At 46.1% G+C, this 14503-nt stretch overlaps 1 protein-coding gene across 4 annotated transcripts in view; it reads left to right on the top strand.

Moving 5' to 3' along the window:
* The window catches only part of GREB1 (growth regulating estrogen receptor binding 1), a 122599-nt gene that overhangs the window by 37154 nt on the left and 70942 nt on the right, over positions 1-14503 (top strand). For 3 of the 4 annotated variants that reach the window (XM_066386091.1, XM_066386092.1, XM_066386095.1), the window contains exon 1: positions 12955-13013. The exons of the other annotated variant lie outside the window; for it this stretch is intronic. The gene's annotated coding sequence lies outside the window, so the exon portion shown is untranslated. Of the gene's footprint in view, positions 1-12954; positions 13014-14503 lie in introns of those variants that run through there. 4 annotated transcript variants of the gene reach the window in all.

A 14503-nucleotide genomic window follows, 5' to 3' on the forward strand; every position in this document is an offset into this window, starting at 1 on the left:
TCTTTCTAATTGAAAGGTCTCTTTCAGAAAGTTTTGACTGGAAGGCATCCATTGTTTTCTATTTTAATCAGACTAGTAGTTTAATACAATATGGAATAGTGTAGATAGATATACTTACCTATATGCTTGATAATAAGGGCCACTTAGATGTTACCATTTATTGGCTTATTAAAGGAAGGTTTTTTAAACACAGGCGTAGCTATTTCTGAAGGTTGTTATTAGGTCTATATGGAGTTAGAAAGCCCTACCTGTCCTCTGAGGGTCCTACTTCCCTTTCTGAGCCCTTTCACGTTTGATTGTTATTACTTGTTTAATTACTTAGCCCTCTTCGCAACAAGACAAAATGACAGTCTGTGAGGACATGAACTGCATTGTATCTTGTTCGCCATTTTAAAAATTAAATGATGGCTTAAGTACTTCTTATATGCCAAGTCCTGTTTGATGTTCTTTTTATAGCTCAAAGTAATTTCGTCTCCACCATGACCCTTCGAGATAGAGCACGAATTTCCTATTGCTGTTTTAACAGATTAGCACGAATTGAGTGGCATCAGACAGCGGAGATTCGTCATCTCACAGTTCAAGACACCAGAGGTCTGGCGTTGGTTTTGGTACCTGAACTCCGGGTGTCAGTTGGGCTGTCTTCCTTCCCGTCAGCCTAAGGGGGAATCTCTTTCCTTGCTCACTGGGTAGTGGGCGTAACTCTGTTCCAGGCAGTCAGCTGAGGGCTGGTCTCTTTTCTATAAGCTGCCCACACTTCCTGGCTTGTCCCTTCCTTTATCTTCAGAGCCAGCAACAATTGGTCACATCCTTCTTGCCCTCGAATCTCTCCTCCCCCTTCCGCCCACACCGCCCCCCCTCCAGCTCCTCCTGTCTGATCTCGCTCTCAGACTGCAGACACAGGTTCTCCTTTAAGAACTCATGTGATTAGACTGGACCCACCAGATTATCCTGGATTGCCTCCCAATCTCAAAGTCTATAACCGTCATCACATCCACGAAGTGCCATTTGCCACAGAAGGTAACATTCACAGGGTCCAGGGATTAGGGTGTGGACACATCTTTTGGGGGCCGTTGTCCTGCCTGCCACAGGTAGGTGCTGTTGTCATCTTTATTTTTACAAACAAAGAAACTGACATACAGAGAGATTAAGTCACCTTTTTACATAATTATCAGGTTGAAGATTCTGTGTTTTGAATCAAGCAATTTGTCTCTAGGCCCTGAGAGAGAGAGACAGAGAGAGAGAAACATCAATTTGTTGTTCCACTTATCTATGTATTCATTGGCTGATCCTTGTATGTGCCCTGACCGGGGATTACGCCTGCAAATTTGGCATATCGGGACGATGCTCTAACCAACGGAGCTACCCGACCAGGGGCCCTGTACTATTATTATTTTTAAATTTCCATTGATGAGAGAGGGAAAGAGGGTGAGAACCATCAACTTGTTGTCCCACTTAGTTGTGCTTCTTGTACGTACCATGTCCAGAGATCATACCTGCGACCTCAGTGTGCAGGGACAATGCTTTATCCACTGGACCACCCGGCCAAATCCAGAGCCTCGCATTCTTAAGTATTCAGCTCTGTCATCTCCTTTGTCTGCTCAGCAGCTAAGTGGAATGCTGGGTACACAGTGGGGACCCAGCCCTTACCCACTGAGGGATGAATTCATGCTGGACTCTTCTCAGAAGAGAACTGATCTGTATTCAAAGTGAGGAAAAGTTTGAAAAGATAAAACCACTGGGTCCTATGAGGAAAAGTTTAAAAAGATAAAACCACTGGGTCCTATGCAGACATCTGTTTTTGCAAATTTATTTTGATTTAAAACACTCCCTTGCTACAAACTCAGACATTTCACTTCGATTCATCTCCTGTCCCTTAACCCATCGGGTTTCTCTTCAAAATACTGAGGGCTACACGACAACACCAGCTCCTGAAGCCTCCCTCTACTTTCATTGTCTTTAGGGAACTTGCTCTTACTCAAAATGAATGTTAACCTGTAAACAAGCCTGCTTGCAAATTGATTTGAAAATCTTATCAAATGCCAATAGCACGTCCCATCTCTCATTTTGCTACTGTGTGTCGTCTGTGGACGTTTTCCATATCACATGATTTTGAAAACAAACTGTTTGGTCTTGGGATACCAGAGTCGCCTCCCCACAAGAATGTGTCGACTGGAACCTTCACACAGACGTAGGCTTCTGGAATGTATGTCTCATCCTGGACACAGTAAACGGGCATCTTGTCAAGGTCTCGGAAATCTGCAGAGATCTTAGCATCCTCTGGCCCTGAGGAACATTCCTTTGGATCGATGTATGGCAGGAGTGTCCTAGGCAGGAATCCCAAAGTCCTGATGCAAAGTCAAACCAGAAAGACAAGAGGATCTGAAAAATAGCCCTGGGGTTTTCGGTCTCTGGTCAATCTCCTTGGTCAGTCTCCTTCCTGCTTCTTTATTCCGGATGACTCACAGGGAGCCTCACCTCTCAGACTGCCCCCAGAAGGCCCGACTGTTTCTTTGCCCCTGGCGGATATGCTTGGCAGCCTGTGTATCTCACAGATTTTAGATCTCCGTCAACTACCATTGTCTTTCACACCTAGTGTGGTGCAAAGTGCCTGGCACAGATTGGAGGCCATCTGAGTACATACTCAGGCAAGTCTTTTATTGGGGTTCATACAGGGTCAGCCAAGGAGATCTCTATACACGGAAAAAGATAGCAGTTTAATGCAGCTGAGAAAGCACCCCCCTACATCAATAACGTTGCATTTAAATTTGCCAATGGAAATTTATACTCCTAATAAATAGAGATGATTTGGGCCTTATTGATAAGGCTCAGTGAAAACCCTCAAAAGGAAAGAACTCATTGCAGGGTCTGCAGGGGATGGATGGCCCGAGGCTGGACCAGAGCAGCCAGGATTGCAGGCACGTTTCACGGCTTGCATGGAGTCAACCAGAGATCACAGCTCGGAAGCCGGTGATAGGACAGGCAGAGGGGAAGGCTCTGACACTAGAGGACAAAGCCAAGGTTAGAATGTGGGACCGTCAGACCTCCCTGTGTGGGAGGTGTCTGTGACATGAAACTCTGGTCTGGCTCAGTGGCCAGAGATCTGTGTTGAGCAGAACAGAAACCATCTTGCCATCTTGCCCATCACCTTACTCCAGTGTCCAGTGTCCAGAAGACTAAACTGAACAAGAAGAAAGGTGGAGTGGTCCCAGGCTTGGGCTTGTGGTAGATTTGTGTTCAAATTCCATCTCTGCCTCTTACTAGTGATATATCCTTGGGCAAGAAGATACATATCTCTTTGGCTTTCACATTTCCTTTCCTGTTGAGCTCACAGGACTGTATGAGGATGACAGGAAGCGACATGTAGAATGCCTAGCAGAAGTAGCCTCTGGGGCTGCTCATGTGCCACCCTTACCCAGGGGATAATAAATCCCCTGCAGGATTGTAAAATAACACTTTGATATTTTTGCATCTGCCTCGCAGTGTACCATGTCCTGTCTGAACATCCTCTTCTCCCCAGAAGGTCAGCGTGACCTCATTGTCTGGGACAGATCTGGCCTTGGTTTGTTTTGCTCTTATTATTACTTTTCATATGGTGCTTTCCAAAACACGTCGCTCATCTTGGCACTGGCTGAACCGGAACCGACGCCCATGGTAGATAGCTCTGCCCAGCCCCAATGAACAGAACCCTGCTTTTGTGCTGGGGAGCAAAGTGCCAGGCTAAACGCTCAATTTCCTCGGCTCCTTTAGAATCTAGGTGAGCATCAGACCAAGTTCTGGCCAGGGCTCAGTAAGCAGCAATCATTTGGCTGGGACCTCTGGGAAAGTGGCGGCCTGATGACCATGGCCTCCTGGTAAAGGGGCCATGCTCCTTTCACCTTTTGCTTTCTCCTCTCCTAGTCTGGGATGTGGACTACCGTTGCCAGCTACCAAGGCAGGAGGAGCTTTGGTCTTGAGTGTCAAGGTCAAGATCCCTCCCTGGCTCTGGACTTCTCCCTGCAGGCTTGTGACATGGGAAGAATGAGTCCTTGTTGGGTTGAACCATGGTAGTTGGGTTTCTGTAATATGCAACCAGATATGATTAGTGATGTAGTGATGAGGCGCTTTCCTGAGCTCACACTAACATGACTCTATCCATTTACATATGTTCAATGTGACCTATTTATTTATTTATTGTGTTGTCTGTAGTGAGAAGTGGGGAAGCAGAGAGACAGACTCCTGCATGCATCCGAATGGGATCCACCTGGCATGCCCACCAGGGGGCGATGCTCTGCCCATCTAGGGTGTTGCTTCATTGCAATCGGAGCCATTCTAGTGCCTGAGGTGGAGGCCATGGAGCTGTCCTCAGTCCCTGGGTCAACTCTGCTACAATGGAGTTTTGGCTGCGGGAGGGGAAGAGAGGGGAAAAGGAGAAGGGGAAGGGTGGAGAAGCAGATGGGCGTTTCTCCTGTGTGCCCTGGTCGGGAATTGAACCCGGGACTTCCACACACCAGGCCGATGCTTCACCACTGACCCAATTGGCCAGAGCTTCAATGTGGCCTTTTAAAAGGTTCCTTGGCCACAACTGCTTTCCTGTGCTTATTTTCTTCCAGAATGACATACTCTATAGATAAATTTGGGCCTGTCTCGTTGGCACTGGGCCAAGAACCGGGCAATGGTATTTGTACAGAAATGATGTCTCTGGTGGGGAGAGGGAAGCCGCTGCTGGGGTACAGCTCTCCATGGACAGACCAGCCAGAGTACATACTTGAGATGGAGACCAGCTCCCAGGAACAATTTGTAGACTTGGTTCTGAGCCCCTCTCCTGAATTTTACCCGCCCCTCATTGCATCTTGCTGCATTTCTTTCCTTCCACCTTGTCAGCATCCTTTCTTCTACTGTTGCTGAGGTCTTCTGGGCCATCTTCAGTTGTAAAGATTTACACTGTGTGGGTTTCAGTGCCCTTCTGTGTTTGGCTTGCCCTGGAACCCAGTGACTGCTTTGGGTGCTGGGCAGTGCCTCCATAAAGCTTATCCCAGCATGGCACAGAGGACCAGACACTCGGCAGAGTTTTGTTAAAGGTTTACTTCTATAAATGCCAACTTAATGTGTTCTGGAAAAATAAATTGAGAGCTTGCGTTCATGTGAATTAATTTCTACTATTTCCCTGGCTTTATGAGTGGTCTTAAATGTTTTCCTTTACTCTTCATTTTTGCCATTTCTTTTCTTTCTTCATATCCCATGGCACTTGATGGACTCACATGGCTCTAAACTTTCTTCCTTTATGTCACTAGTTCCCCTCAATATGGCAGAATAAGAGAGGGGAGACCAGGAGCTTTGGAGTTCAGTAAACTTGCATTAAAATCTTATCTTTACCTCCTACTGTGTGATCTTGTGACTTAATGTCTCTGAGTCTTAGTTTTCTTATTAGGAAGATATAAATTTTAAGGACGATTAAATAAGATATTAGATGTTCAATACCAATGGCAGTCTTATTCTCTGTAGTTACTCACCCCCTTCTTCTCTTTTCTTGTTCTTGGGAGGAAACAACTTTCAATCCATTTATCTGTTTCCTTTTTTTTTGGTAATGATCTTGACATTTCTAAAGAATATACTTTGCTGCTTCTTGGTTTTGAATTTTAGGTTATATTTATTAACTGCTTAATGTGGAAGGTAAGATTTTTCTCTTTCATACCTGCCCTGTTCTCACCACACAGATGCATACATCCTGCCTACCATCCTTACAATATAGTTACTTATAGTTTTTTGATAGTTCAATTCAATGTGCACACAATTGTGGTCATGTAAACACTTGACGGCTAAGCCAGGTGTATACTACTATTAATTTTCCTTCTTACTGCATAGCTTTTTGTTTTCCCTGAAATTAATAAGGACTTGGTTTTTGAATGCATTTATCATTGTTAATCAGAACAAAACAGGGAAGTAGTAAGTGCTAGAAGGCATATTATAAGAAAGGGAGAAGCATACTATTTTTTTTAGGAGAAAGAACCTGCAACAAAAATAATCTCTATTGTGGGATCTCATGTAAATGAGATTGTGACACAGTGGATTTATTTGTTAGCAAATGCCAAAGACAGTTCCATGTGACTGTTTTCCATGAGGGTGTTAGAAAAAAGCCAAGGTTATAATATTACAGTTGCAACTCCCATGTGGGACCAAGCTGTTGGGGTTGAAAATGTCTTGTGGTAAAACTGGGTCCAGGAGTCAACTTAGGAACCTGGTGGGTGGAGTGGACGGCCTGTCTCTGGCTCCATCTTTCCGGTGCCTCAGCCTCTCTAAATCACAAGACTCAGTCATTCAATTAGGAAGTACTAACGGAGACAGACAGGCGTGGGCTGACCTCTGGAGAGGCTGTAGTCACCAAAGCAGATGTGATCTTTGCCCTCATGGGCTCATGGTCTTGTGGAAGATAGACATTGAAGTGTGACTTGTTGGTGTGACAAGTCATATGAAGGAAAATGCAGGCTGGGCTGGGTGGGGGGTGTGTGTGTGTGTGTGTGTTATCTAGTCCTAATTCTGCCAAAAGTTTAACGAAGTCTGTCACTTTGATTGCCCAGTTGATACAGGTTCTCAAAATGTTTTAGGATCAATCGATATCCCTAAATCCCTTAAATTCTCTTTCCTTGAACTTTCTGGAACCCTTATCTCCTTTCTGCATCAACAATCAAGCAGTTGTTGAACAGAGTAACATACAAGAGCTCGGAGTCAGTCTTTCTCTAGCTGTGAAACCAAATCCCATCAAGCATGAACTGTGTTCAAGGAAACCGTGCACCAGAAGTTAGGGTGGACACTCCTGCTCCCAGCTGTCCACGCTGGGAAAGGGCACAAATGCATGTTTGCTGCCAAAGTCTAGTGGTTACTCTTTTGGTAGACCAGATGCATGATAGCTCTTGAAGGATGGAGATTTTTCCATTGCTGTACCCCTACTCCAAATTTATTTACATCAAGAGTTAATCAGTGGCAGAAATCTCCTCCAACTCTCCTCTTAAAAGGCAAGAATTCATCTAGTGCAAACACCCAAGTAGAAAGTAGCAGAATTATGTGCTTGGGTTGATTGTGGTATTCCTTGTCTTTAAATGATGTCAGTTTCTGATTATAAGGCAGAGTGTTGGACCTGGTGATAGCTGTAAAATCTACGGCAGTAGAATATTTTAGAGAGTCCTTTGCCGAGCTGTGCTCTGTTTGTGTGCATTAAGTGGTATCAAGTCTATATTTCCTGGGAGAAATCCTTTATACCAAAACTCTTGTGAAATGATGTATGTTTGTCAAATTTCATTTTTTCTTTGCTTGCTGGTCCTAAAAGAATGACCAGATAACTTTTTGAGATTGGAAATCATTCAGTAATTAGATTGGATGAAGAATTAGCTCTTGGTTTGGGCAGTTTTCTTTTCTTTTTTTCTGAGAGAAAGAGAGAGGGGGGGTACAGATAGGGACAGACAAACAGGAAGGGAGAGAAATGAGAAGTACCCACTCTTCGTTGTGACACCTTAGTTGTTCACTGATTGCTTTCTCATATGTGCCTTGACCTGGGGGCTCCAGCTGAGCCAGTGACCCCTTGCTCAAGCCAGAGACCCTATTCTCAACCCGGTGACCTCGAGGTTTTGAACCTGGGTCCTCTGCATCCCAGGCTGACACTGTCTATTGCGCCACTGCCTGGTCAGGCTTGGGCAATTTTCAACATTATTAAAATGTGACTTTGATCATTTGAAGTACAGAATTGTATTGCAGTATAGTTATTGCTTTCAAAAAACAATTGATTTTATTTTTTTTAGTTTACATGTTTGTTTCCCACAATGACTTTGAGAATTCCCATCTGCCAAGATTCAGCGGATCTTCCTCATTTGAAGATAAAGGGAAGAAACTCTAAAAATACTGAAAATAATAAAATGGCCAAATCTGTATTAAATTTGTGTGGATGGAGGAATCCCCCTCACCTCCATCAGGGAAAAACAAAACCTATAAAATAGTAAAAAGAGAAGCCAGAATATACTTTAGAGCAGGGACTAACATTTTAAAGTAAAAGTGAGACATGAATGCCCACAGAAGTTTCTTTTGGGTTTGGTAAGATGAACGGAAGGAACAGTTGAGGGACTTGGAAAGGGACAGGAGAAGCAGATGAGTGACACACCTGTGAAAAGATACTCACTTATTAGTAAAGAGGGACATTCAAATTAAAACCAGAAGATACCATTTCACATGCACTAGCTGAGCAGAAATTTGAAAGTCTGATGATAACCTAAGTTGGTACAACCTTTTTGCTCTAGGGGGCGCTATTTATGTAACCGCCAATATGCACGGTGCCCCCTAGAGTTGTGTGTCATGCCTGGGATCTGTGTGTTTAACTGGAGGCGTAAGTGATAATGTATATGCTGGTGCTATTTGTAATAACACACGAGGAAACAAAAAAAAAAAAAACTAGAGGTAACTCAGCTATCAACTATAAAGGGGAAAAAGAAGTGTTATATTTCCACAATAACGTGTTAGAGAGCAACGACCGTGACAGACACTGGCAAGGTCATGGGTGAACCTTAGGAATGTGGTATTGAGCGAGAAAAGCGAGTCACAGAAAAATCATGCGGCGTGAGTACATTCAGACAGAGTTTTACAAATGTAAAACTGGACTGCATGTTGCTTAGGTTGAAACTTAAATGAAAATGAAGTTAGGATGAGCTTGTCAGAAATGGCACGTTTCAGACTCTGCGCCAGACCCGCGGAAGCCGAATCTGCACTCTACCCAGACCCCTGGGGACTCGCCGCACACTCAAGCTGATTTTTGCCGAGTAGGAACAACAAAAAAAAGTAACTCTATGTTAAATTTTAGGTCAAAATTAAGTTAAACTTAAATGAAGAATTTTATTAAAATTGTAAAGAAAAGCAAGGGAAAGATAAACATACAATTCCAGATACCCGTTTCCTGGGGGTGGGGACAGGGAATGAATGAGGCACACCCAGGGGACGTCAGGGTGATGTGATGTTTTTCTTAAACTGGGAGTGGACATACATACGGCTTTCGCTGTATCATGAGTCTATAATATACATATTTCTATTTTACAAATGTTCTTCTGTACTTGCTCACATTTAATAAGCACAATTTAAAAAAGGAAAAGGGGTCGGAGTGAGGGTTGGACCAAGGTGGAAAGAGGGCCTGCAGGGTGGGGGACACTGGCGTTTGGGGAGAGGTCATCCCAGTCTCTCTTGGATCAGAGACGCTGTCTGCCAGGCTCCAAGGTCAGCCCGCTTCCAGGGAGAAGGAGTCCATGGGGGCAGGGGGCTGGTGTTGATGGGGCAGGTGCCCCTGGCTGCCTCCCAGCTTCCAGACAGTGACTCAGGCCCTCCCCTGGAGCATAGTGCTGGGGACTCTGGCTCCCAGTTCAGCCTCCTTCAGTGGGGTGTTCAGTTTACCCTGGGAGTGCTGTCAGCTGAGGCAGCTGTTGAGTTGGAGCGGTAGGCTGTCTAAGAGATGATCAAGCTCTGACCCAGGTTGAATGCCTCGCCTGCTAGGGAGTGTGACTCCCTGCCAGGTCTGTGTGGCTCCAGCACATTCAGTCCCTTGTCTGGTCTGGACTGGCTGCCCCAGAGTGGACTCAGGCTTGACGGAATGTCATAATTATAATTCTCCCACCTCCAAAGTCATTCATACAACTTGCACATGACCGACCATTTGTAAAAAAGTATATACATATATAGAAAAATACAAGAAGATTAGAAAGAAAAAATTTGTCTATAATTCTATTTCCCCAGATATCCACTATTAACATTTTAATGTATTTCTGTCCCGTCTTTTTTTCAATGCAGTTAAAAAAAAATTACAATTATATTAGGTGCTAAGAATGTGAGTGATGTGACTTTATAGCCTTAAGTATACTTCCTCTGCTTTCTATGATTATTGTCCTGCTTTTGGTTATTTGAATATGTCATATTAAGTATGTAGAGACTATCCTTGCTAATGAGTCAACCTTAGCAGGAACAAAGTGGAAAATGTTCATTTATTCCTGGAGAATGTAGCAAACATCCGTCATTTGGGGTCATTAATTCTCTCTTTTTTTTCTTATTTCTTGAAAATTAACCTGCCTCCAGGAACAATTCTCTGATAAACACTCTCATAGTACTTACTTTGTACTAGGTTCTGGGGAAACAGACCGGCAAGATAGGTTTCTAGGAGTTCAGTCTTGGGGGTAGGCATGAAAATTACGCTTGTGTCTCATAAAATAAAAGACTGGGCGTGAATGGTTTGGGCTTCCGTGATCGGGGCTTGCTTTTGAAGGGCAGAGCTGATAAACGTCCTTCCTCTGAGCCAAAGCCACAAAGTCTTTGTCTTTTCCTAAGCCTTTTGTTTTTGTTTTAAGTTTTACCCGCAAACTTTAGCAGTGAAGAAAAAATAAAAGTGCAGTAACTGGGTCATTGTGACCCAGAACTGACCAAAATACTTCTAATTACTACAGCCGACAGCGATGAATCATCCTGAAGCAAGCTGACTGCCTTTTCACTCAGACATGTTCGTAATCAGGCTCGTTGTGCTCTTGCCGGTGAAACGTTTGCTCCAGAATGTTTGGGTGTGGAGGAGGAGAGGGGTTGGTGTTGGACCTGCGAGTCTGGGACAGTGCCGTGGGCAGGGGGTCTGCGTGTTAGCGAGGCCCAGGCTTCCTTGTGGCCAGGCTGGGGCTTAGTTAGTCACTGTCATCACGGTGGTGATACCGATAAAACCTGCCCTTTGTTGAGTGCCTACAATGTACCAGGCAGGATAAAGGGAGCTTTATAGTCCTATGTTGTTTTAGCCTCCCAACAACCTTGTGATATCGGTGTTGTTATCTGCATTTTGCTGAGAAGAACTGAGGCTCTGGGCAGTTAGGTCACTCAAACACCAGTGAGTAGTGGGCACTCTGAATGTTGAACGAATGAATGAATGACCACTCCAGGCCGATTAATGGAAGGGGATGACAGGAGGAGGGAACCTGGCCAATAGGAACCAAAAGAGTTGGTCCCAAAAGTTAAGAGGTTTCTTACGGCCCAGTTAATCATTTTTGTAAGTTTTAAGCTCTAAATTTGAGTAGCAGTGGGGGAGGGGAGGGGATTTCAGTGTAGGCAAAGGTTGAAAGTTTAGTAATGATCATTGTTACTATTACTATGGCCTATAGAGTAAATACTATATAAATGTTATTCACTGGTCTAAGAACCCTATGTACAATAATTCATGGAGGTCATACAACAACGCTGAGAAACAATACTGTCATCCCTTTATTTTAGGTTGAGGGAATGGAGGCATCAAGATTAAGTAAGTTGCTGAAGATCTAACATTTAGTAAGTCAGGATCTAAGCCCAAGCTTGGGTCCAGGGCCCAAGTCTAAAAAACTCTGCTGCTTTCTCTCCTTCCCTCTCTCTTTATATATACATCTTTATAAAATAAAATATCATCTGTTACATTACATATATGGATATATGTGTATTTTTAGCTCTGTAATTCTATAACAATTTTTTTAAAGCTTCTTTTTTTGTGTGACAGAGACAGACAGGGATAGACAGACAGGAAGGGAGAGAAATGAGAAGCATCAATTCTTTGTTGCGGCATCTCAGTTTCTCATTGATTGTTTTCTCATATGTGCCTTGACTGGGGGGCTACAGCAGACCGAGTGACCCCTTGCTCAAGCCAGAGACCTTGGGCTCAAGCTGGTGAGCCTTGCTCAAACCAGATGAGCCTGCGCTCAAAATGGCTACCTTGAGGTTTCAAACCTGGGTTCTCCGTGTCCCAGTCTGACGCTCTATCCACTGCGCCACTGCCTGGTCAGGCTACTTCTATAACAATTTAAAATCTATTTCTTGCTGAGTGATATATCTTAAGTGTATCACATCATTTAAAAGCTCTTTTGTGCACATGGATATTGGAGACTGCATTAAACACTCCTTTCAGGTTGGGCATTTCTGTAATGTCCAGTTTGCTGTCATTACAGACAGTGCACTGTCCACCCTGTTGGGACCTCATCACACTTGGTTTGTCTCCACAGGGCAGGGTGCCAGATGTTTGCCTCGCCTCTCTCACACAGAACCACCAGGGGGCACTGCCTTGTCCTCGCTGTGAATGTATGGGGATGGGTGGGGTCCCCGGTGGCATGACAGGGAAACCCCTGTGACCTATCCAAGTCATCTTTGTGGGCAAATAAAAGATGCTGGTGGGAAGATAAAAACCAAAGTGAAAGGTCTTCAGTACAAATGGAGTGGGCTATTATTTTCTTTCCTTTTTCAACTATGATTTGAGCAGGATCCTTGGGTTTATGAGTTAATTGCAACAGGGATGTGTGGGAGGCCCATAGTGGTAAAAGCGGTTTAAGTGAAAGAAGTGTAGGAATATGCGTCTGTGACTCCCAGGGGTGTTTCCTGGGTGTTCCTGGAGGTGGTCGTCCCGAGGGTGGCATGCCCCTTTGGGGCGGCGTCACACCTGCGGGCCCCCGGTGGCGGCAAGCCAGACTGCCCGTTTCCTGTGGCAGAACTCTGCTCTTCCCCCGCCCTTTGTTCTCTGCACAGAGGACGTGGTTCCACTCCAAGCACAGGACTTTCATGTTGTTTAAAAAGACCCGCATTAATTGCTGGTGGTTAGACTGACAGATCGGTATGTACCTGCGCAGAGAGCAGCCTGACCCAGCTAAACACTTCAGTGCTAAGAAGATGGAAAACTGTGGCATTTGCCATCTGACCCAGCAGGAGCCTGAGGCGGCTGGAGCTCAACTTGGAAGGTCTGCTGCTGATTTCACAACCGCCCCCCCTCCCCGGCCTTCATCCCCCACCCCCAGTGGTTTGAACCTCAGGAGCAAGCAGATACTGGCTTGGAAACCTCTCCCCTGGCTGGCTCTGCTGCCTCCACCTCCCTGGGCAGGGGCTGGGCAGCCCCGGTGTCAGGCCGGCCGAGCCCTTGGCAACCTTCTCAGGGGCGTCAGGGCTCCCGCGTGATGAAAGGCAACTTCTGCAAACACTCCTGCTCCGCCTTCCCTTGGCTGGCTGGTCTGTGGGCTGCCTGAAGTGACCAGGTACGGTGCGTGTGACTTGGGAGCTGGGCGCCCACTTTTGGGGGTGGAGAGGCCTGTGTTGGCTTTTTGCTTAAATTATAAAATGACATTGGCCTGTGTTTATCAGAATAAAGGCAAAGCATTCGCTTTTAGTATGATGCTGTGGGCGGGTTCTGGAGAAAAACTTTTCAATAGTTTCTTCCTTTCCGGAAAATCTTCCCTGGCTTTGTTCTGAAGGTGCTTCTCTCCCCTTAAGCTCTCACTCCAGCAGGTTTGGGGGTGGGTGGACAGGGGGTGACAACATTGCTTTGTCGTCCCCTTCAGAGAGTTGACACTCAGAGGAAGCCCTACTGCACATTCTGTGAACAGATGTTGGGGCCGCAGCCGCTGTCAGGGCAGTCTCAGTTGGGTGGACTGGCTGGTTAGACAGAAGTCCAGCCCCCCCTGGGCTGGCTTGCCCTCCTTCCGAAACACCTGTGGCGTTTATGAGTTCCTGGAGGGAACCGTGAAGGAATCTGCATCAGAATGCCATTTCCTGTCGGGAGGCCCCTCAAAGAGTTTATAGGAGATCATTCTGCCATCTGAATGTGTTTATAGCCATATCATATATTCCGGGCTGACCCTCCCGGTGGGACCGGTGGGCCCATCCGTGCTGTTGAAATTGCGGAATGAGGCAGAAAACTCAGCCTGGAGACGGCTTTGCTTTTGTTTTCCGAAGCTTGGGATGCAGTCCTCAGAAATAAGTCACCATCCTTCCATGCTGGCGGAGGAGTCTTCAGTTTTGCGGTTAGCACGTTGGAGTAGGAAGGAACAGGGGTTCGTGGGAGCTTTGATCTGAGCTGGAGTTTTGGGGTGTTCTCCTAAGCCTGGGAGGAGCTGTGTCACCATAGCGGGCTGGGACAGGGCATCTTCCCAGGAGGCCCTGCAAGGGGAGCAGGGATTCTAGGGGAAGCCTTCTTCTATAGCAGAGGGAGTCTCTGGTGGGGAGTCTGGGGCGACAGGTGTGTTTCAGATGCTATTCAGAATGGAGGCAGATGGCCAAAGGGGAGGGGACAAGAGGCCTGGCAAGCCACTGTGGGAAGGCTCACTCTCTCAGGGACTTGAACTCCAGCCTTTGATCCCAGAGTCTTTCCTCTTTCTCCTCTGCCATGGTCACTTCTCCAGGCAATGGCGAGAAGTGACAGCGGACAAAGACAAGTGGGGACAAGACCTAGCGAGGTGTTGGCCCTGGGAGGGCTCAGCCAGAAAGGGGGTGGCTGGAGGGTCCTGAACACGTGGTGCCCGGAGCTCCTCAGAGGCCCCATTGCACCTTCCTCCTGCCTCGCTGCCTTGACACCCCGACTTCCTCCCCCCCTCAAAAGCTTGGTGTCCCACTCCTTCATGCTGCACACAGAGCAGCCTGTGGCTCCTCTTTGGCCCCACGCATTGCCATGGTCGCCCACGGGCCTCCCTTTGGAAGCTAGGTAATCTGTCACACGCTGTCTCCACAGGCCTGCTTCACGTCCTCCACT

Source organism: Saccopteryx leptura, chromosome 5, assembly GCF_036850995.1.
Source record: "Saccopteryx leptura isolate mSacLep1 chromosome 5, mSacLep1_pri_phased_curated, whole genome shotgun sequence".
Classification (NCBI taxonomy): domain Eukaryota; kingdom Metazoa; phylum Chordata; class Mammalia; order Chiroptera; family Emballonuridae; genus Saccopteryx; species Saccopteryx leptura.